Source organism: Puma concolor, chromosome B4 (assembly GCF_028749965.1).
Source record: "Puma concolor isolate L17-30 chromosome B4, mPumCon1.1.hap2, whole genome shotgun sequence".
Taxonomy (NCBI): Eukaryota; Metazoa; Chordata; class Mammalia; order Carnivora; family Felidae; genus Puma; species Puma concolor.
The window spans coordinates 29,167,373-29,189,903 of record NC_141673.1 but is presented as its reverse complement, the minus strand read 5'-3'; the positions used below and the strand labels follow the sequence as shown (position 1 = coordinate 29,189,903).

General features: G+C 39.8%; 1 long non-coding RNA gene across 2 annotated transcripts in view; it reads right to left on the bottom strand.

Annotated features, from left to right (window-relative positions):
* Positions 1 to 4,957: 4,957 nt before the first annotated feature.
* Positions 4,958 to 22,531, bottom strand: part of LOC147578990 (uncharacterized) — a 435,699-nt gene continuing 418,125 nt past the window's right edge. Inside the window, exon 5 of one of the 2 annotated variants that reach the window (XR_015253441.1) lies at positions 4,958 to 5,177. This is a non-coding gene — a long non-coding RNA (uncharacterized LOC147578990). Of the gene's footprint in view, positions 5,178 to 6,134; positions 6,827 to 22,531 lie in introns of those variants that run through there. The other variant, XR_015253440.1, reaches the window with a different exon arrangement.

The window sequence follows — 22,531 nt, the reverse complement described above, 5'->3', positions numbered from 1 at the left end:
CCAGTCCAATTTTCACTTGCTCTAAGGTCAGACTGCCACTCGTCTTCCATTCCAATGTTCTATTAGGCCATCTGCTTTCACATGGTGTGGTCATGTGATACAACTCCTACAATGTGCATCCCATGGACACTCCTGTGCACACTTTGCTATGAAATGGGGGCCCTGAGGTCAAACAGTATTCTGCATGAGACTCCCCGTGTGTAGATCTTGCTCCACGCAAGCCCCTGAATAGCCATGCTGGGTGAAGCTCTGCGGAGAGAAAAAGCAAAGCCATACCTGGAATATGCGTGTATTCTTGTGAAGACAAACACTAGCCCTTCTGGAATGAAGGGGGTAGATGACTTACCACCAGTGCCTAGTTAGTTCTCTTGAGGAACGGTGCCATACCAAGATCTCAGCGTTGGGCTTTGTGGCTGGCAGTTTGGTCATTCTGAATTGACCAGAGTCTTCGTAAATGGAGCCCATTAAGCTGGTGCCTATTTCCATATCTGCCACCATGACTAACCTGTTCATGCGCCCATTGTGTCAGTTCTGGGACAGCTCTAGGCAAAGACCAGCTGAATCGTTTTGTCTTCTTGGTTGTTCAGTGCATTTCTCCACAGTAGATGTTTTCTGGTGGGTATTGACATGCAATAACACAAGTTTTCACACTTCATGCCCATTTCCTTATGTTCAATCACATGTCTCTCCTCCAAACATCCTTGTTTCTGATCTTTCGGTCCTTTTCCGTCCGGTATGGTTATAATGTATCCCTTGTTCATTTTTGGTTTGAACCTTCATATTATGCTGATCCTTCCATAAACCAAACTTAAGTTTTTTCTTCCTCTTTTATCTGGATGTACAAGATCCTTATATGGGTAGGGGAAATGAAAACTGGAAGAAGGTCACTGGAACGAACAACTCTGGTGAGTGCTTTGGAAATCTGGGCCATGAGGATTACTTAGGCCCTCTGATCCTGCTCAAACTCAATTCCATTTGCCTCTTATGATGGACTGTCCTGGGTCTTTTTGATATTACGTTTGGCAGGCCTGACAGAACCCCATTTATAATACACAGTTTCAGAGATGCGGCCACTTGGTGCCACATGGTAAATTGTTTTACATCTTCCAGGGTCCGACGTCTTACCAGGAGCTGTTTCTCAAAAGGAATAAAATCGCCCTCTGCTGATGCTATGGCCATAGGCCAGAACCACAGGAGCTTGTGTTCCAATTCTCTCTCTGGGGCTTGCCCTATCACCACCCTACATCTCTTTTAACCACTTATTCTTCAAACACAACTGGCCCCACTGGCAGGGCTGTTTGCATTGTAGCCTAAATTTTCTGCAGATCCCTTTATTGCCTTTGGCCTTACTCAGAGCTGGTGGCCTTCTGTGTCACTTAGTATATTAGCCAGAGAAGCAGATCTAGATGTAAAATCTGTTGCCTCAGAACCCAAAAGCCCCTCCAAGCACTGTGCTTCCTTCTCAGTCGTAAGGGATTAAAATACAGAAATGTATCTTTTACTTTGTAAGCATTGTATCAGCACACCCCTCCCCGTAGGTCCCTATAAAATTGTACTGAATTGTCATGTTCTTGAATCCTCATAAGTTTTTCTCACTCCCTGTGGAGTAAATGTATCTTCCCTAAGCTTTTATAATCTTAATAAACTCTTGCTCATTCTGATTGAACTGCAAAATGTCATCAATATAATGGATCAATGTAATATCCTGTAGACTATTTCTCTCAACATGAATTTGTATCTCTTTGGACTACATTATGACAGAGATTGGGGGAGTTTTATTCCCAGAGCAAAACCATATATGAATATTGTCATTCATCTCAACGAAAATGCACAGTCTCTGTGGTTTTTCATTCATTGGATAGGAAAGAAGCATTTGCCGGGTAAACAGCTACATACCATATCCCTGAGACTTATTAGTTGGCTCTTGAAAAGATAGCAAGTCCAGCGCAGCATTTTTAAAAAATGTTTATTTCTTTTTGAGAAAGTGCAAGTAGGGGAGGGGCAGAGAGAGGAGGGCAGAAGATCCGAAGCAGGCTCTGAGCTGACAGGTTAACAACTGCAAGCCCGATGTGGGGCTTGAACTCACCAACTGCGAGATTGTGACCTAAGTAGAAGTCAGGTACTCAACCACATAGCTATGCAGGTGCCCCCAGCAGAGCAGTTTTGATCAGGCCAGCTACCATGTTGGGCTTTGAGTAGACTATGTTCTCTCTAAAATCTGTCCATTTTGCATAGGAAGCAGAGTAGCATATTAAATGAATACATGATAAGAACCCTCACCATTGCATCTTTTAGATCTTCACAGATGGCATAATCTTCTCATCTCACCCTGAGATGTGGTATTTTTTTTTTTTAATTTAGTATCTTGATGTGATGGGGGGAGAGGTTGGGGAGATGTCATTGATGTTCACAAGGCGTTCCTTGCTGTCATAGCTCTCATTCTACAGGTCTGAGATCCAATGTGGGGTTACCCCAATTGCCAAGAATGATAATCCCAACTATACATTCAGTGACCATGAAAATGAACCAGTGATCCTACTGAAAACTAGATTTTAGCATGACTCCACCATTTATTATCTGTCACCTATAGAGCACCCCTCTGATGGGTGGCCTGCAATAATGTTTTGGGTTTCCAGGTATCACATCCATTCATACCCAATGTCTAACAGTCAATTAAGTGTCTGGATATTATCTTTAATTCAATGTACAGATAACCAAGTCAATGTTTATAGTTTCCCTTTTAAACAAATAAGAAATGGGAAGCATACATTTAAAAAAGGTGTTAACAGGGCACCTGGGGTGGCTCAGTCAGTTAAGTATCTGATTTCAGGTCAGGTCATGATCTCATGGTTTATGAGTTTGAGCCCCACATTGGGCTCTATGATGACAACGTGGAGACTGTTGAAATTCTCTCTCCCCTCCTCTCTTTGCCCCTCCTCCCTCTCAAAAATAAATAAAAATAAATACACTTTAAAAAAAAGAGAACTATCCTGACATAAATGGAATCATAACTCATGTTACTTATGCTATTTACCTGAGCAATTCATGCATGCATGCAAAAAAACATTAAGGCCTTATTTTGGAGGCAGATTGTGCTAGATGCTTGAACTTACATAAAAAGCATTCAGACACAGAGTTAGAAAGTTCTGAAATTTGTCAAATTTCTCATTTGACCATATAAATATAGAAATCATATTTTAAAATGATTCTTGGTAATTTAAAAGGATATAACCAAATATGATATCAGTTATATTATTTTAAGAAGTTATACTCATGTAATTATTATTCTTTTTCTTTAAAAATATATTGGTTCTGTTTGGCAAGAATGTGGAGACAGAGGAAACTTTTTGCACTGTTGGTGGGAATGCAAACTGGTGCAGTCACTTTGGAAAACAGTATGGAGGTTCCTCAAAAAATTAAAAATAGAACTACTCTGTGACCTAGCAATTGCACAGCTAGGTATTAATCCAAAGGACAAAAAAATGCTGATTCAAAGGGGTACATGCACCTCAATGTTCATAGCAGCATTGCCAACAACGGTTAAATTATGGAAAGAGCCCAAATGTCCATTGAATGGTGAATGGATAAAAAAGACGTGACATGTATATGTGTGTGTGTGTGTATATATATATATACATACATACATATATACATATACATACATATGTGTGTATATATATATACACACATATATGTAATGGACTACTACTTGGTGATGAAAAAAGAATGAAATCTTGCCATTTGCAACAATGTGAATGGAACCAGAGGGTATTATGCTGAGCAAACTTAAGTCAGTCAGAGAAAGACAAATATCATACAATTTTACTCATATGTAGAATTTAAGAAACACAGCAGATGAACATAGGGAAAGGGAAGGAAAAATAAGATAAAAACAGAGAAGGTGACAAACCATAAGAGACTCTTAAATACAGAGAACAAACTGAGGGTTGCTGGAGGGGAAGAGGCAGGGGGATGGGCTAAATGGGTGATGGGCATTACGGAGGGCACTTGTTGGGATGAGCACTGGGTGTCGTATGTAAGTGATGAATCACTGGGTTCTATTCCTGAAACCAATACTACACTGTATGTTAACTAACTTGAATTTAAATAAGTTTAGTTTTAAAAAATGTATTGGTTCTAGGGGCACCTGTGGGGCTCAGTTGGTTAAGCATCTGAGTCTTGATTTAGGCTCAGGTTAGGATCTCATAGTTGATGAGATGGAACCTCACATCGGGCTCTGAGCTGAGCCCTCTTGGGATTCTGTGTCTCTCCCTTTCTCTTTGCCCCTCCCCCGCTGCTTCTCTCTCTCTCTCTCTCTCTCTCTCTCTCTCTCTGTCTCTGTCTCTCTGTCTCTCTCTCTCTCTGAAAAAAAGGATTATTTCTAGACCCTTCAAAAAAAGTTGAGGCAAAAGACATTTAAGTAAATGTATTAAAAGGATGTTGATATTGACTTATAGCTGTCACATATGTCACTGCACACCTACAGGAGGCACCGATCACAGGGACTCAATGTGACTGGAGGCACCCATTGTGTACAGCCCACTGCCTGCACAATTGTGTATAAAAACCCTACAATCCTATTACCTGAAATCGTGCTGTAGTCCGAGCCTACTGTGCAGGATTAGGAGGAACGTTTTTGCCTCATTCTCATGTTTGAAGCCTTGAATTTAAAATTTTGCTAAGTTCAAATGAGGTTATATAACCCATTTTATAATGTTTATGCACTACAAAGTTTTCGTTTGGTAAATGTAAATATTTAAAATGCAAAATGAGTTTTTAAAACATTGTTATTTCATTCTTGAACAACTAGAGCATTAAAAGACAATTAAATAGGCAACAATAAACAAACAAAACCAAAGGGGTCCAGGTTTCAGTGCGTGCCCATGTGGTGGAACAATTATTACTCTTATCATTTCCGCCTAGCATTAAGAAAGCACGTCAATTACACAAGCCCAGATGCTAGATCACAAACACAACTTCTTTAATGTTAGTTGGAAGTTGAGCTCCATCTCTGAGGGGAGATGAGGAAAGAAAAGAAGAAAATTTTCTATCCTGGCAAGGCGGGCACTAACCCTTTGTACCCTTGGGAAGATACTTCTGTTTCATAAACATTCATTGTGTTAAGTCCTAGGGATACAGGACGGAATGTGATATCTCCTTTCTCATGCTATTTAGACCTGTAAAGGAAGACCAAAAATGTGGTAATTAATTATAATTATTTCCATATACCCTATACATAATACACCATGTGTTATGTGCTCTGTGCAATATACTAGTAATTGTATGTAACTACTTAGGTCACATGCCCATGAAACAGGCCTTGCATAGGGGATTCTTTTCTGGAGACAGAGGGAGGAAGATATGGTAGTAAGCATTTATTGACTCCCTAGCATCCATTCCATCCCATGCCCTTTCCTTTGTAAGATCCATTTGATTAAGGTGGAATTAACCCCATCCTCAGATCCAAGTGGATCCTAACTGATATAAACCAATTTGTGTAATCTTATCTCCTTCACCTCAGTGAGACTTGAAATAACGTAGGCCTATGCCAAAGAGGCTAGTGCTGTTTCCAGACGGAAGTGATCTGTTCAGACGGGTCCAATCAGATTGTCCAGACAACTTTGGCTGTTTGGGAAAGAAGGTCTTTCTCCAGGTGCTATGATATTCAGAGATGAGGTTTGGAACTTCTGTATGCCATTTTTCTACCATGAAAAAAGCCAGCTTGAAAAGATGGCTCTCAGATAGCTACATGACTAATACCTTCAAGTCTTTGATTTAAGCCAGTAAAAAATCCCTCATGGCAGCTAGGCATGGGGAAAGAAGTTGAAGTGTAGATTGCACTACTGAAGTCCTTAAAACAGCATTTCAAAACTCCAGATAAAAGAAATAAAAAGGTGGGGTGTGGGTCGCCTGGGTGGCATCGACCTTCGGCTCAGGTCATGATCTCACAGTTCCTGGGTTCGATCCCCATGTCAGGCTGTTTGCTGACAGCTCCGGAGCCTGGAGCCTGCTTCAAATTCTGTGTCTCTCTTCCTGCCCCTACCCTGCTCATGCCCCCCTCCCCTCTCTCTTTCTCAAAAATAAATAAACATTATTACTTTTTTTTAAAGGAAAGGCGGCTGGCTGACTCAGTGAGAGAAGCATGTGACTCTTGATCTTGGGGTCATGAGTTCAAGTCCTACATTGGATGTAGGGATCACTTAAATAAATAAAAAAAAAATTAAAAAGGAAACTTACTAGATGATCAATGTTGGCACAAGCCATGCAGATACAGTAGTAGATGAAAAATGGTGCAAGAACAAAATGTTGTCAAAAACTGAACTCCATGCTTCAGAGCCAAAATATAACACAAAGGTAAAGTTTGGGATAAAGAGGAACAATAGCTTTATTGCTTTGCCAGGCAAAGGAGAATGCAGCTCGCTATTGCCTTCAAAAAGCCGCAGGCTATCCAGAGGAAGGGACTGCTGCGTTTTATAGGGAAATACGGGATCTAGTCGGTTTCAACAGGAATTGCGTAAGTGCTGCCAGCCCCCTTGGTTGTTTTCAGGGTGGTACCTAGTTCCTGGGAAAAAAAGGGGGGGTAGGGGAGGATGTTTGCGGAAAAGAGGAAAATGGTTACTTTAAAATGGAGCTTCGCTGAAGCATCAGTGCAGCCATTTTGATTTTTGTTCAGTTTTGTGCTTTTCAGGGGTTTCAAAACTAGGAAGTGTAAAACTGTAATCTGGCTGTTTTCAAATCTGAATGTTCCCCTTTGGCCCTTCAAAGGGGCTTGGTGTGTCCATTGTCAGCTGCAAGTAGGAATTCTGAAGAGGAACAAGAGGGAATCCTAAGAAATGGGGGCAGTCGAAAAGAGGAGAAGGAAAAAAAAGAAAGAATAAAATTAAGAAAGAAAATGGTACACAAAGGTTTACTGAGTTATTTAATTATATTTCTGTAATGCACAGAGCTGGAAAATGGCATCGGAAATAAAGATATCCCTCCATTAGATATTCCAAATCTGTGCCACTTCCACAAAGCCCATCCAAACCATGAGTGGCCCACTCTAAATTGATTATTTATCTTACTACAGAGAAGGGACATCATCGAGGGCCAAATGACTCCGCATTCTACCATTCTACTTACAATAACCCCTCCATCCACAGAATTGTTTTTCCCTTCTCTGAATGTCTCCAAAGAAGAGGTTTCCCACACCTTTGTTGAGGCTAACCCCCACACCTTTACTCCTCATCTTCTCTCTAGACCTGGTTTATCTGTTTTCCCTTCAAACTTTTATTTTCTACAGACTCCTTCCTCTCAGCTTAGGTATATGCTTAATGTCTATGTCTTTGAGAAATTTCTCCAATACAGTGTATTGTTTTCTAGCTAGCATTTTGGGGGGAAAAAATCTACACTTGTTTCTTCCACTCATGCTATGCTACTGAAGCAGCATTGGCACGTAATAAATGATCTGAATACCAAATCCAAAGGACTTAGCCTTTGACATTTTATTATTTTGTTTTCTTTTTTTTTTTTAATTTTTTTTAACGTTTATTTATTTTTAGACAGAGAGAGACAGAGCATGAACGGGGGAGGGTCAGAGAGAGGGAGACACAGAATCCAAAACAGGCTCCAGGCTCTGAGCGGTCAGCACAGAGCCCAACGCGGGGCTTGAACTCACGGACCGTGAGGTCATGACCTGAGCCGAAGTCGGCAGCCTAACCGACTGAGCCACCCAGGCACCCCTATTTTGTTTTCTTTTAATATTATTAATTTAGTTTGAGAGAGAGGGAGAGAGTGAGTACAAGTGCAGGAGGGACAGAGGAAAGGGGGAGAGAGAACTCCAAGAAAACTCCACCCTTACTTAGCACAGAGTCTCATGCGGGTCTCGATCTCACAACTCTGAGAGTCAGAAGCTCAATGGACTGAGCCACTCAGGTGCTGACATTTTATTTTTTTAATTATTCCTTCTTTGTAGGAACTCTATGCCCTTGGTTTCTCTGACATTTTCTTTTGGATCTCTTCTTACATAGCACCCATTTTCTAGAATTCTTCTGCTTGCTATTTAAATTTCTATGTTTCTGACTTCAGATCTCTTCTCGGTCTATACCTCTCCCCTAGGAAAACTGAATTCCCATAACCTATGTGCTGATACCTTTAGATCTCTACTTTAGACTTTTCTGCAAGTACCTGACCCATTGAACTTATTGCCTACTAGATACTTGCACTAAAATATCTCTCAGGAAGTTCTGTTTTCTCCACTCATTGCTGAGCTTCTGTCTCTTATTTCCTATCTTGATTAGGGACACACATTTTCCAAAACAAGAAACGGAATGAAATCAACACTCACCTGTTATTACCTTCTTACAATTAGTCACTAAGCTTTTATCATCTCTTGTATATCCTACTGCAGTAGCTTCCTATTCAACTGTGCTTCCTACGTCCAATTCCACCCTCCCCCATCTCTTCCTCCACATGCTGCCAAGAGGGATCTCTCTAATCCAAGTGAAATATAAGTCTGATCATGTTATTTTCTTGTTCAGAGTTCTCTAACAACATCCCATCACCTGCAGGATTAAAGCTAAGTTATTGCTCAACACCTTTGGCAGACGTACAAGAGCCTGCATGCTTTGCTGCTTATGTTCTTGTCCGGCCACATCTAGCTTATTAAGCAAACTGTTTAAAATTCTCCAAACACCTAATGGTGCTTTCAGGTCTTTAGTTTTTGTGCATGCTATTCCCTCTGACTAAACTTGCCTTTTCTTTATCTTTTCAACTTTAGAAAAGTCCTATGCATCTTTCAAAACCCAGATAAACGTCATCCACAACTGAATCTTGGCAGAATTTTAATAGTACTGAAAGTAACCAAATAATATACATAAAGACAAATAGGAATTAATGACTTTCTCTTAGAGTTGAAAAAACCAGGATTTGGATATTTGAATTAAGTTAAATTGTGAAATGTGGAATTAAAAATGACACCCATACTGGTGCGCCTGGGTGGCTCAGTCACTCTTGGTTTCAGCTCAGGTCATGATCTCATTTTGTGAGTCTGAGTCCTTCATTGGGCTCTCTGCTGTCAGCACAGAGCCTGCTTCTGATTCTCTGTCTCCCCTTCTCTCTGCCCCTCCACTGCTCACTTGAGTGTGCTCTCTCTCTTTCTCAAAAATAATAAATAAACATTTAAAAAAATGATGTCTATGCTAACATTTATTTTCTACACCCAGCCTCTTCCTCCTTTAGGTCACTTCCTTATCTGGTGAATCTTGGTGGGGGGAAGAGACTCCCTCCCTCCTATAAAAGTGAAACCTCATTTTCCTAGATGCAACCTCACCAGTTTTTAACTCTTTGACTCAAAGGTACTTACTGCATAGAAGCAGGACTGATAGGAAATCCATCTTGGCAAGAATAGGGCAGCAATTTAAGCTGCATCAACACTCAGAGAAGCAATAGTTGGGATTCTGACAGCCTGTCCAAGCCCCCACAGTTTCCATGGTACAACAGCTATGCTTGTAGCTAGTGGTAGTCGCATGGAGGTATTTAAGGGACCAATTCCCTGACATCACTTTAGAGATTATTCCCGATGGTGTGGTTTCTAAACGGGTAAAGGTAGAGGTGAATAACAAAATAGAAGGCCCATGCTTGCTGTCAAGGGCAAGTAGCCTGAAAGAAACATAAACTGAGGTAAAATGATAGAAACATGAAGTTAAAGTACAGCTTGTAAGCTGTGCATACAAAAGTAACAATGAATTCTGGTGATGAAAACACAGGGAGATTCATAAAGCGATATATTTTTAATTAATTCTGGAAGAATGAGTAGGATTTTTGGTAGGGCAATGTCTGGAGTGAAGGAAGTAGGGATTGTTATTAAGGCATGCTAGGTTTTTTGTTTTTGTCTTTGTTTTTGTATTTTGAGAGAGAGAGAGCGAGCAGAGGAGGGGCTGAGGGGGAGAGAGAAGAGAGAGAGAGAGAGAGAGAGAGAGAGAGAGAGAGAGAGAGAGAATCTTAAGTAGTTTTCATGTCCGACACAGAGCCCAACCCGGGGCTCAATCTCATGACCATGAGATCATAACCTGAGCTGAAATCAAAAGTCAGATGCTTACCCAACTGAGCCCCCAAGGCACTCTAAGGGATGCTAAGTTTAAGGAACAATATAATCAAAAGCAAATAAGAGAAAGTAGATAATGGAAAAAAAAAATAATGTAGGCTGCTGTTTCAACTATAATCAAGTACTGAGGAACATGGTCCACTTTAAAGATGATGGTCTAGTTGTTTCTAGAAACAGGAGAGTTCACAGGCACACATATGAGAGGGCTCCAGCTTCTCCCACAGGTCTGAGTTCCAAAGGCCACATTCCAGGCCTGTAGAAGTGCAAATAGTTCAACAGACCCTTGGCTCATGTAGACTCAAGTGCCTTGGGTAGCAGCTGATGTGCTAAGCCCACCTCAGCCTGGCTCTTGTCTCGTGTGGTCCAGAGTTGCACAAATCATGGGTCAAATGATGACTTTCAGCTTTTTTTAGAGTGAAGTAATTTCTTCAAACTAATCGATCATAAATCCAATATTTAAAATAGATAAAGAAGATTTTCTCGGTGGATGGAGACATGGAAGATCCCACCTCCTTTTTCTCTGGGCTCCCTCTTGACCACGTCATATATTTTGGCACTTGACCTTGGACTTCTAAGAATATAAAGAATGAAGGTTTCTAAACCACTGTATTATACAAAAGTGAAATTCCATAGCAAGAGCAAGAAATTGCTTTAGAGGAGTCATGATGAAGGAATCACACTTACACGTTTGATTTTTAAATGGGCTGTATCAAAGCGTCTTGGAGTCACCTAATCTGTATTGTGATATAAAAAGGAAGAAGAGGAACAAATAAGCTACACATGTAAGGATTTTATGGAGACTCACTAAAAGTAGGAAGGAAAGAAATAAAATATATGTTATAATTTGGGGAATAAAGACTTTTTAGATATAAATTAATAATAATAGTAACAATATTGAATATTGGGGTAAGGACTGCTCTGAAGGTAAAGGGAAAAATCTATTGTGTTACTTAGTTTCTTGTTAAAAACCAAGATGCAACTGTAAAAATTTTGTTGTCACTGATTATAGAAGAGGTAAAAGCATAGGCATAAATATGTGTCTATTGCTTTTATAATAAATCTGTGATAAATATAACTGAAGTTATACTTTTCAATGCTAACAATGTAATAATATAACAAGTGAATCTTTGATTTTTTTTTTTTTTTTTTTTTTTTTTGTGCAGTGGGATGTGGTCAAGAGACTATGAAGAATACACTGAGCTATCAATGTCAAGATTCTAGTACCAGACCACCCAAGAGCTAATTGGACTCAGCAAAGGGTGTGTTCTGTTTAGATGATGATGATGATGATGATGATGATGATGATGTGTGTGTGTGTGTGTGTGTGTTCTGGAAGAAAAAAAGTTTTAAGAATGTGGTATACTAATCTGTACACATATGCCCTACAGCATACAGTGAGTTCAAGCATGTTTATTTGGTCGTCTATGCCAAACCAGGCAGGGCAAGATGTTTCTCAATCTCCTTTAAAGCCACAAATCAAAGTGTTCTCTTGGGAAGGACCCCTTGGGGGGTAGTAATGCAGGGTCCTACCTAGATTGCCTCCCAGGAACTACAAAACACTAGCTAGGTATGTATCAACCCATTTTTTTCCCCTTTTGCATTGTCTCAGCTGTGTTTCTCTTCAATTCTAAAAGGAGACAAAAACGTAAGAATAAAAAAGAAAATGTACCTGGGCATCATCAATGGTATATAGGAACAGAAGAATTTAGTTTTCTCATTATATTAGGAGAATTTCTACTAAAAAAATAGGTATGCACATGTATGTATATTTATATAAAGCACCTACCATGTTGCCAAGCATTGTTTTAGGCACAGTCAAGGTCCCTACCTTCTAGGAAGGTGATTAGACAGGAAAACAAGGCAACCTTAGACTTCAATACCTGTCACAGAGGACAGAAATTGGGTGATATGGTAGTAACTAGGAGCAAGTTTTCTTTCTTTGTGTTTTAATGTAATTTACTTCATTTCGTGCGTATTATGAAGGTTACCAAGGAAGGCCTTTCCACATTAGATCACGGTGCTGACTAGAGTTAAGTTGCAGGTCACGTAAAAGTTCTAAGGAAAGAATCATTCGGGCAGAGCGTATGTAAAACTCTGGGCAGGAAACAGTTTGGTACGTTGGAAAGAGGGATATGGCAAGCAGCGAGGAAGGTAGATAGTGATGTCAGAGGGTAGAGAGCTGGGCAGATGGCAGTTCAGTTAGGCTACATGATAGACAGGTTGAAGTCAACTCCAGGAACATTCGAAAGACACACAAGGGTTTGAGTGGGGAAAATGACCTAGCCTGTTGGCTTTGTAAAAGAACACTTGGGTTTTCTGTGTGGAGAATGGTGTATGCTAGCAGAACTGATATGAGCTGGGGGGACTAACTGGAGGCTACTTTGCAGGCCCACTGGGAGATGATGGTGGCTTACTGGGAATGGCAGTGGAGACTGACAAGAAAGTGTATTCCAGAAGGGCTTTGGAGGTGAGATTAATGGCCTTTCTGGCAGTTTATATGTGACAAATGGGATGAGGGTCCACAAGGAGATGGACAAGGCTCTAGAAGGCTCTAGAAGTCTCTAGAATGACAATGTCGGTTTAAACGGCTGTGTGTTTTTGCCCTCCATTTACTGAAATGGAGAAAGGTACAGAGGAAAAATGGGTTGTGGAAGGAATCAAGAGCTCCCTGTTAAGCTTGAGATGTTTCTGGAACATCTAAGTCAAGAGGGCAAGTATACAGATATACGAGCAGGGCTCCCTCATATACTTGTTCAGCTACTGTTTTACACAAAGGCACCCAGGAGCATCTCCCCAGAGGTGACACTTCTTTAAAAATCTACACAATGGCTTAGGATAAATGCTAGATGCAATACTGCTGTGAATTGCATCCAGACTTTAAGCCTCAATACCCAGAGTATCTTCCAAGTCTAAACTCCATTGAGAGTGTGCAGGACTTACAAACATTAGCATAAGCTAATTTTCTTCCCCTTACGCATTCTAATCTATAACATGGAGCATATTTCCATTCTGTCCCCTTGGACATATTTTGTTACTTACTCTTCACCTCAGGTGGCCTGCCTGCTGTTATTTTCAAAAGATTAATCCTGGGGGTTATATTGCATAAGCCTGTTCTTTATTTGACCTGAAACATTCCTTCACTCCTAAAAGACAGACAGGATGTGGCCTAATAGGAAAGGGTTCATGAAGCCCCAGCCCCAGTACAGCTGGCGTCCATTCTCTGCCTGCGGCTGCCAACAAGGCTGGGAGATGACTGCTTTCCTAAGCATGTCAGACGCTGCAGCTGGGAAGGTGCAGTTCTCTGGGAATAGGCTCTAATAGGGCCCCCAAAGTGGGTGGCATGTTTATCTTTCCCCTTGAAAAACAAAAGGTCAACTGGGAACACATGTTTCTATGGCAACGGTGAATTCAAAGGAGATGCTCAATCCCAGCAAATGTGGACACAGGGGAACGAAGAAGAGGTAAGTTGGCCCATGTGGAGAAGATAGGTCTTGGTAGTACATTGAGTTTCTCTTCATTTCAATTTAATCCCCACCTGAATTCACACAGGATTAAAGGCTTTGGTGAAGAAAATGTGTGGAAAAAAAATAATAATGCCCCAAGGAATATAATCGGTACATCACCTAAGAGGGAGGTGTTTATTTGAGGTACAACAGACTAGTAGTATTTCGTCAGCAAATGATGCTACTGATTTTCAAAATAGGTATTTTACTTGTTAGTATGAGAAGTGACTTAATCTATTCTGCCTTTTGCATTTATTGAAAGGCCACATGTAACAAATAAGCTATTAAAAATTATTTTGTCATTTTTATTTTCAGTGGTCCGACCTATTTTATTCTGCCATGATTTTTACTAGTTTTCAGTACATGGGTACTGATACATGAAATGTGGAAATACTTCATCAACATTACATACGAAGATGGAAGCAGGAGGGAAACAGAAACAGTAAGAATCAAATACAAAGGAAAATCAGTATAAGGAAAATCCTATTCAGAACTCTTAATAGCTACAAGGAACAGAGAGAGTGTAAAAGATTGTGCAGAAAAATAGGTACAGTATTTTGTGTCAGAACAGTATTTTGTGTCATTTCTTTCAAAGTATACAAATGGGAGGAAACACTTCACAGAGTGTTACAAAATGTCCTCCTCTAATATATCTTAGAAATAACCCCCCCCCCCAAGGACACCAAATAGAATTTATTTTTACTTTTAGAATCATAAATCTAATGTGTACTTATTGTGAATTCTTCAAAAAATTCACAAGAGGGCGCCTGGGTGGCTCAGTAGGTTGAGCGTCCACTGTCCAACTTGGTTTCTGCTCAGGTAATGATCCCACAGTCATGAGATCAAGCCCCACATCAGGCTCAGTGCTGAACAAGGAGCCTGCTTAAGATTCTCTCTCTCTCCCTCTACTCCTCTCCCCTCACTCTCAAATAAAAAAATTAAAATAAAAAAACCCAAAAAAATAAAAATTCACAAGAATATGGAGCAACAGTGGAAATCCCTATATTGCCGTCTCCTCATCCCCGCTGTAGAAGGAATCTCTGTTGTAAGTTTGTTGCGTAGTTTTCCAGAGTTATTCATATTGCACTTTAGGGAGACTTGGAGAGGAGGCAGCATGAGGTAGTGGAAAAGCAGCAAGATGGAAAGGTTACTCCCCAAGGTCTGCCACTCTGTGGCTTTTGGAGAATCAATTTACCTCCTTGGGACTCTGACTCCTGATGTGTAAAATGAAGTAGTTCCAGGGAAAGGTGGGGTGAGATTTACCACCAGCCACCAGCCACAGGCTACTGGAAATCGGTAGGGATGTTTTTGGCAATTTTGTTTGTCATAATAACTAGGAGAGCGACCTGATATTTGTGTCCCTGAGAACAGGGATGCTAGGCATTTCCAAAGTATGGTAAAGAATTTTCCCAATCTAACTCCTAGTAGTACCTTCTACTCTAGGAAAAGTAGGAGCATTGCTGAGATCTTGTCCAATCGACACGAAGGCCTGGTGCAGAATAGTTATTGGTGATGTCTACCAACAACAACACTTGTTGGCTTACCAAGTGAGTCTCCTCCTTAGCAACAAAATTTTTGACATCCCATAAATGTTGTATTTACATTAAAATAGTTTTCTTTGTGTTATAGTTCAACAGAAAAGGTGGATTTTCAGTCTAGAAATAGTCTATTATTTTGGTGATCTCAGCTTGCATTTTGCTTTTATTTAAGTTATTAAGGTGATCTGCTAGGAAACCAATTGTTTTCATTATTCTTTTTTTCTTGTGGTATTATGTAAATCTCGTTAGTTTTTCATTTTTATAGAAGCTTGCCTCTTTTGTCACACAGGCAAATCCCAAAGAAAACACTACAATACACATAAATCTACACCACAGCCTACAAGCCTCAAAGCTGATGCTGCACTCAAGTGATTTCTAAATGATTGTTTAATATTCGATGGCTTTCTAAAGTTCTCCACATGCTCCACAGGGGCCCAGTAGTCAAACCCTTCTCCTATTAATTTTATTTTAAGAAGCTGACCTAATAACAATAATGATAGAAATCAGGAGGTATCAGACAGTACTCTACATCTGTATAAAGTAAATGGAAACCTAGAGCTTATTTCTTGTAATGCTTTCACAAAAATCACCTTAGGGAGATACAAAAATTTGGAAAGTTGGATAGGCCAAATGCTATTCTTTTCATTTTGAAATTAAGAAAGGAAAGGTACACAGTACAGTAACTTGATGTCCAAAGCATCCTCTTATAACAAACTCATTGTCTTCAAGCGTTTTTAAAACACCAATATGGGCTCAGTTGGTTGGGCGTCCGACTTCGGCTCAAGTCATGATCTCATAGTTTGTGGTTCAAGCCCTGCGTTGGGCTCTATGCTGACAGCTGGGAGCCTGGAGCCTGCTTCGGATTCTGTGTCTCCTTCTCTCTCTCTGCCTTTCCCCCAGTCACTCTCTGTGCCTCTCTCTCAAAGATAAATAAATATTTAAAAAAAAATTAAAAACACCAGTATGAACTTTATTTTCTCCTTCTCCTTCTTCTTCTTCTTCTTCTTCTTCTTCTTCTTTCTCTCTCTCTCTCTCTCTCATTCTCTCTCTCTCTTTTTTTTTTTTTTTTTTTTGCAAATACACTTAATCCAGCAAGGTTCTTCAAAGCAGCAATAGCATTCGTTATCTTTGAGGGAAAGCCAGCTGGTCTCCTTCCTAGTCCTGAAGTAAACAGAAGGCTGCATGCCTCAAGTCTGCTTTTGCTAATTAGAGAATTTGTGGTCTGTTTCACTTTAAGGACCTTCTGGAAAATAGTAGCTCTCTTTTCCTCCTCTAGTTTCTACACAGCTCTGTGTTAGAAGCTTCTCCTTCAGTGCCCTCCCCTCTTCCATGGGGATGCCATCCCTAAGACCCAAGGATCATAGGGAGCAGGGGCAAAAGAATATCTGGATGAGGAATGAATCCATATATGGAATGAGAACGACGGGGAGTTTTCATTTCTACTCCACTTTAAACTCAAACAAAGATCCAGCAAAATCCTTTGACTTTAGAGGCTTAATGTAAATGCATCTTACTAGTTTTTTTAGTGGAAAATCTTGAAGATCAAGAAAAAATTTTTTCTCATTCTCAACCACTTCCACTCAGCCCCCACTACAATTTATTTGGCCCAGAGTAAGATATTAAAGCTTGAGTTTCACAGCCCAGTTTCTTCTCTGCTAAAGAATACTCAGTCTTGCCAAGAGACTTCTTGACATTTTTATGTAAATCAAGATTGCCTCAGTGCAGGAGTCAGAATAAAGGCAATGTAGGGAGAATAGAAGATTAACATAAGCAAAGGTCAAGGTAGAATTTGGGGTAGTTCACAAAGAAGAAACATTTGGGAGAGTTACTTCTCTGTGCGAGACGCTTTCAAATAAGAGATAGGACACCTATTAGAAGTTTACCCAAGTGTTAAGAATATATTCTCCATTTCCCCCAATTGGGTAATTTTAAGAGATTCCTCAGTAAAAATGCCACATGCTTTTAACTACTTGGTTGACAGGCTGTTTCTGTGAAAGTGATGTGGGCACTAGAACACAAGAAAACCAGGTTTTATGTGTATTACACTGAAAGGTTGAAAGTTCTTTCAGGGATGACTCATCCGGGCCTTCATCATATACTCAGAAATGTTAACTGCCTAACCCCCAGAGTTGAAGTTTTTTTTTTTACATCGCTACTATGAAGCAACGGCAAGTAGAAAAAGAAGAGACAGGGGTGCCTGGGTGGCTCAGTCGGTTAAGCGTCCGACTTCAGCCAGGTCACAATCTCACAGTCCGTGGGTTCAAGCCCCGCGTCGGGCTCTGGGCTGATGGCTCAGAGCCTGGAGCACGCTTCCGATTCTGTGTCTCCCTCTCTCTCTGCCCCTCCCCCTTTCATGCTGTGTCTCTCTCTGTCTCAAAAATAAATAAACGTTAAAAAAAAAAAAAAGAAAGAAAGAAAAAGAAGAGACAGTAAGGTACAAATGCTATATTGATTTCTGTTTATTTTTACTTAACTCCCTTTGAATACTTTTTACTTCAGTTTCCTTAGTTATTTTCTTTTCTTTTTACCCTCTGAAAGTTTCTTGCTACTGGTACCCACTCATATATGGAAAAAGGTAAAATCTGGAAAATAGTCTCGTTTCGCAAGTTGATTCAGTGGTTGAATATCCACCTTGTTTCCAGAATATGGAGGCTAAAAGATGAACATTGAAACATTCTCTGCCTTTAACAAGAGAGTATTGTGCAAAGATATTGGCACATAACGTATAAGATCAAATAAGGTATGTGCCCCCTACATACATACACACACTAATCTATTCTGAACAGAGCAGGGAACTAAAACACAAGGCTTCCTAAAATCATGTTGTTACCGCCATTTTTTATTCACTGAGCCCTGAAAGAGTTTGGGAAAACAAGACATCTGTCCATTTCCTACTTGCTTTATGACTTTATTAAAGAGCCATCTTTAGATAATAAGAGTTTTTTCTAAAATATAAATTATTTATTTCTTCCTACAGTCACATATGCTGACCAGAAGTCTCTACTATCCCAGGAATGATGTGGTTTTCAGGCACCACCATCTCTCCTAAGAAAACTTCCTGGAACTTAGGGAAATTGGGTAAAAAAAACCCAAAACCAAAACAAAACAAAACAAAAAAAACTTTTCAAAGTCCTCTTATCATATCTTGTCCTGTCCAAGGGGTTGTTTTTCATCAGTACTTTTCACATCTTTCCCTTCAGGCAGTTTGATAAATTGTAGTGTTTATGCCTGCTCATGGCCGCTCTTCTGAAAAACGAAATTCAACTCAAAAGGAAATTCGCAATAATGATTTCTAGAATGGGAACAAAGCCAGGGCTCTCCAGTATTTTATATTCAGCATAGTTATAAAAACTTGGCATCATTTGTGTCCCTACCTCTCTTGTATTTTTGAGCAAATACAATAAATGCTTAGTGTGTATGGTTTTAAAAATAAAACCTTGGAGGCCAAGCCACAAAACATCCTTTTTGAAGCTGACAAATCATGGCGTGTTTTGTCACTGATTCACTGTCAGTCATCAACCAAATCTACCCCACCCCCACTGCCTTTAACTTCCACCATCTGCCTTCAGTTTGTTACTGAGTTGAATTGTCTCACCCCTGAGGTCACTGCTTACTTGGCAGCCATCTCAAGTGGTGACTGTTGCTTCTCCCACATCCCTCCTAGCCCCAGACTAACTCCTCCAACCACATGTCTCCCAAGCTCTCCAACCAGGTGTCCCCTCTGCTTTTTCATAGCTACTTGCTCCAGGTAAGACTCTCTCTCCCTCTCCATGAAAACATCCTCCTTGGAAGGTTGTGTTATTGGGATGCACCATTTTTGTTGTTCTCATCTACCAAGCCCTGGGTCACTTCATTTATTTCTTAAAGAGTTTCCTGGCTCAGTCATTCTTCCCAGAATTGCTTGTGTGATCTCGCATGAGGATTTCAACAGCCACATAAACAAAGCTTCCAATTTTTTGGTCTCTGTTCCCTGAAACCCTCTCCCCCATTGGCTTTGTTCTGCATCCTATCTCCATCAACTACTCTCAAGGTCATACGTCAGAGTTTGTCATGCCAATAAATGTCACTCTGTCTTAATTTCAACTAGCCCACTTGTGACCTCCACTTCCTTAATATCCCACCTCTAGCAACCCCACAATTATCAGCCCTGTGAGCGTTGCACTGCTCCTGCTGTGTCCATACTTCTCTCCTCATGTAGTTTAGATCCCATTATCTACATTATAATTATTACTCGGCATATATTTCTGATTCCTTTGCCTTCTCTCCCTTCATCTCACCTGACTGCCAATACTTAGAACCTTGGTTAAATATGCTTTTCTACCTGGATCCACATGGCTAAATATGCTACTGGAAAATACAAAAACATCCATTGTCACTAACTTTAATGAATACAGATCATGTCTTTTTCTTTCAAAACCCGCAAACGACATACAGTTTCAGTAGAGTAAATGCTAGTCACTTACAGGCCTTAAAAACATCTAGCTCCACTCTACCTCTCTGACCACATCTCCTAGCATATGCCTAACCTCCTCTAGCCACACTAGTTTCCTTACCATTCAGCAAACACATTAGGCACAATCTCATCTCTGGGTCTTTGACTTGCTCTTCTCTGTTCTTGGAAATTCTCTTCCTTCAGAGGTCTGAGAGCAATGTTCTCACCACCTTCAGGTCTTGTCCATCTTATCAGAAGCTGCCTTCACATTCTTTCTCAGACAATTCTTTCCTACTCTTCTTACTTCTTGACCCCTCCATTCCTATTTAGTTACTTTTTTTTCATACCATTCAAAACTCTGAAATATTATATGATATCTTTGTCTTTTACTTGATTAATAATTTTATTAACTTTTCCACCCACATTAGACTGGAACTACAGAAAGGCAGAGATGTTTGTCTGTTTTGTTCATGGCTATTTCCTCAGCTACTGAAATATACAACATATATATTATGTATATGTAACATACACGTGCCACATAGTAGACAGGCAGTATATATTTGATAAATACATTATTGATTTCCTCTATTTTGAAAACTAAGGTGTAATATGTATTTATGATCAGATCAATTCAGTATTTTGAAACTGATCTAAAGTTATGGTAATTATAGAAGTCATCCCAACTTGGACTTGTAAGGGACTATCTAAGGTATTGTTCACTCAGATTGAACTGGATATGTCTTCGTCCTTCATATAAATATCGATTCCAGATTTGCTTTATTTATCCATCACTTACATATAACACCCAGTGCTCATCCTGAGAAGTGCCTTCCTTGTTGCCCATCACCCACTTCCCCCACCCCCATCAGCCATCAATTTGTTCTCTGTATTTAAGAGTCTCTTATGGTTTGCCTAACTCTCTGGTTTTATCTTATTTTTCCTTCCCTTGTCCTATGATCATCTGTTAAGTTTCTCAAATTCCACATGTGAGTGAAATCATGTGTTATCTGTCTTTCTCTGACTAACTTATTTTGCTTAACATAATACCCTCCAGTTCTATCTATGTTATTGCAAATGGCAAGATTCCATTCTTTTTCATCACTGAGTAGTATTCCACTATAGATATATATACTGCATCTTCTTTCTCCATTCATCAGTTAATGGAAATTTGGGCTCTTTCCATAATTTGGCTATTGTTGAGAGCACTGCTATAAATATTAGGGTACATGTGACTCTTCAAATCAGCACTTTTGTATCCTTTGGATAAATTTCTAGTAATTCAATTTCTGGATCATAAAGTAGTTCTATTTTTAATTTTTTGAGGAACCTCCACACTGTTTTCCAGAGTGGCTGCACCAGTTTGCATTCCCACCAACAGTGCAAGAGGGTTCCCCTTTCTCCACATCCTCATCTACATCTGTTATTTTGCGAGTTGTTAATTTTAGCCACTCTGACCAGTGTGAGGTGGTTATCTCATCATGGTTTTGATTCGTATTTCCCTGATTAAGAGTAATGTTGATCATCTTTTCATGTGTCTGTTTGCCATTTCATGTGTCTGGATGTCTTCTTTGGAAAAGTGTCTATTCATGTCTTCTGTCCATTTCTTCCCTGGATTATTTGTTCCTAGGATGTTGAGTTTGGCAAGTTCTTTATAGTTTTTGGATACTAACCCTTTTTGATTCCAGATTTTAAGTGAAGTGCTACTTTACTGATATCAGATAGATAAAATAACGACTTCAGCATTTTTTGCCGATTTATCCTGTTTAAAAAATAACTACAATTCTAATAGTTTTTGGTTTGTTTCTTTCAGGACTTTGTCTTCTTAAAGAAAATTAAATTGACTGCCTCAGAAGAAAACCAAGCACATGCCATTGTTCCTAAGTATATCTCTTGTCAAGGTCAATAAAACAGTATTTTGCTTTGAAGTCTTTCCCTCAAGTGCAGAAAAGCATAGATTTTGGGATGAAGATACTCTATAATCAAGCCATCGCTCTATGTGTAAATTACTCCCTCCTGCATCTGTGTGATCTCAAAGGAACACACTAGTGTCTTTCTCTCTTTCTAAATACTAGGACGTGTGCATCACTATGGGTCTTACTGATCATTGCAAACTCCCAACAAACAATAAATCCCTGGTGTAACAACTGTTAACTGCCATTAAACAAATAAGTGAATGCTTTAACATTGAATTTCTTAATTCAATTAAGCAGAAATACTGCTTGTATACTCTTAATTATGAGTTGGGTATGGCTTAACACTAGTAGGGATTTGGTTAATGTAATGTATTTCATCATTTTTTGTCCCACAGTTGCTAGTAAAATTCAACTGTAAAATCACAGATCAGTAATAAATTCTAGGAGGAAACAAGACATAGTTCCTTTGATCTCGCTGAATATTATATAAAAACAAAAACAGTCACCACAACAATAACAGTATTCATTATTTAAAGAACTGACACTGGGCCTCCGGAGCAGTGTTCGTTTCTTATTTACTTATTGCTATAAGGATGATCTTCACTGGGATACTGTAAAGAATCACTTTCAGAAGGAAGAAAGATCTAAGCTGAGATACATGATTTAGTAGGAAATGCTTATAAAAATGATTTGGGGGCACCTGGGTGGCTTGGCAGGTTAAGCATCTTCCTCTTGGTTTCAGCTCAGGTCATGATCTCACAGTTTGTGGTATCAAGTCCCACGTTTCTTGTGTCTCTCCTCCTCTCTCTCTGTCCCTCTCCTGCTTGAACTCTCTCACTTTCAAAATAAATAGATAAACATGAAAAAAGATGATCTGGGGAGCACCTGGGTGGCTCAGTTGGTTACGCATCTGACTTCAGCTCAAGTCATTATCTGACACTTGCAGTTCATGAGTTTCAGCCCTGTGTCAGGCTCTGTGCTGACAGCTCAGAGCCTGGAGCCAGCTTCGGATTCTGTGTCTCCTTCTCTCTTTCTGCCCCTCCCCTACTTGCTCTCTGTCT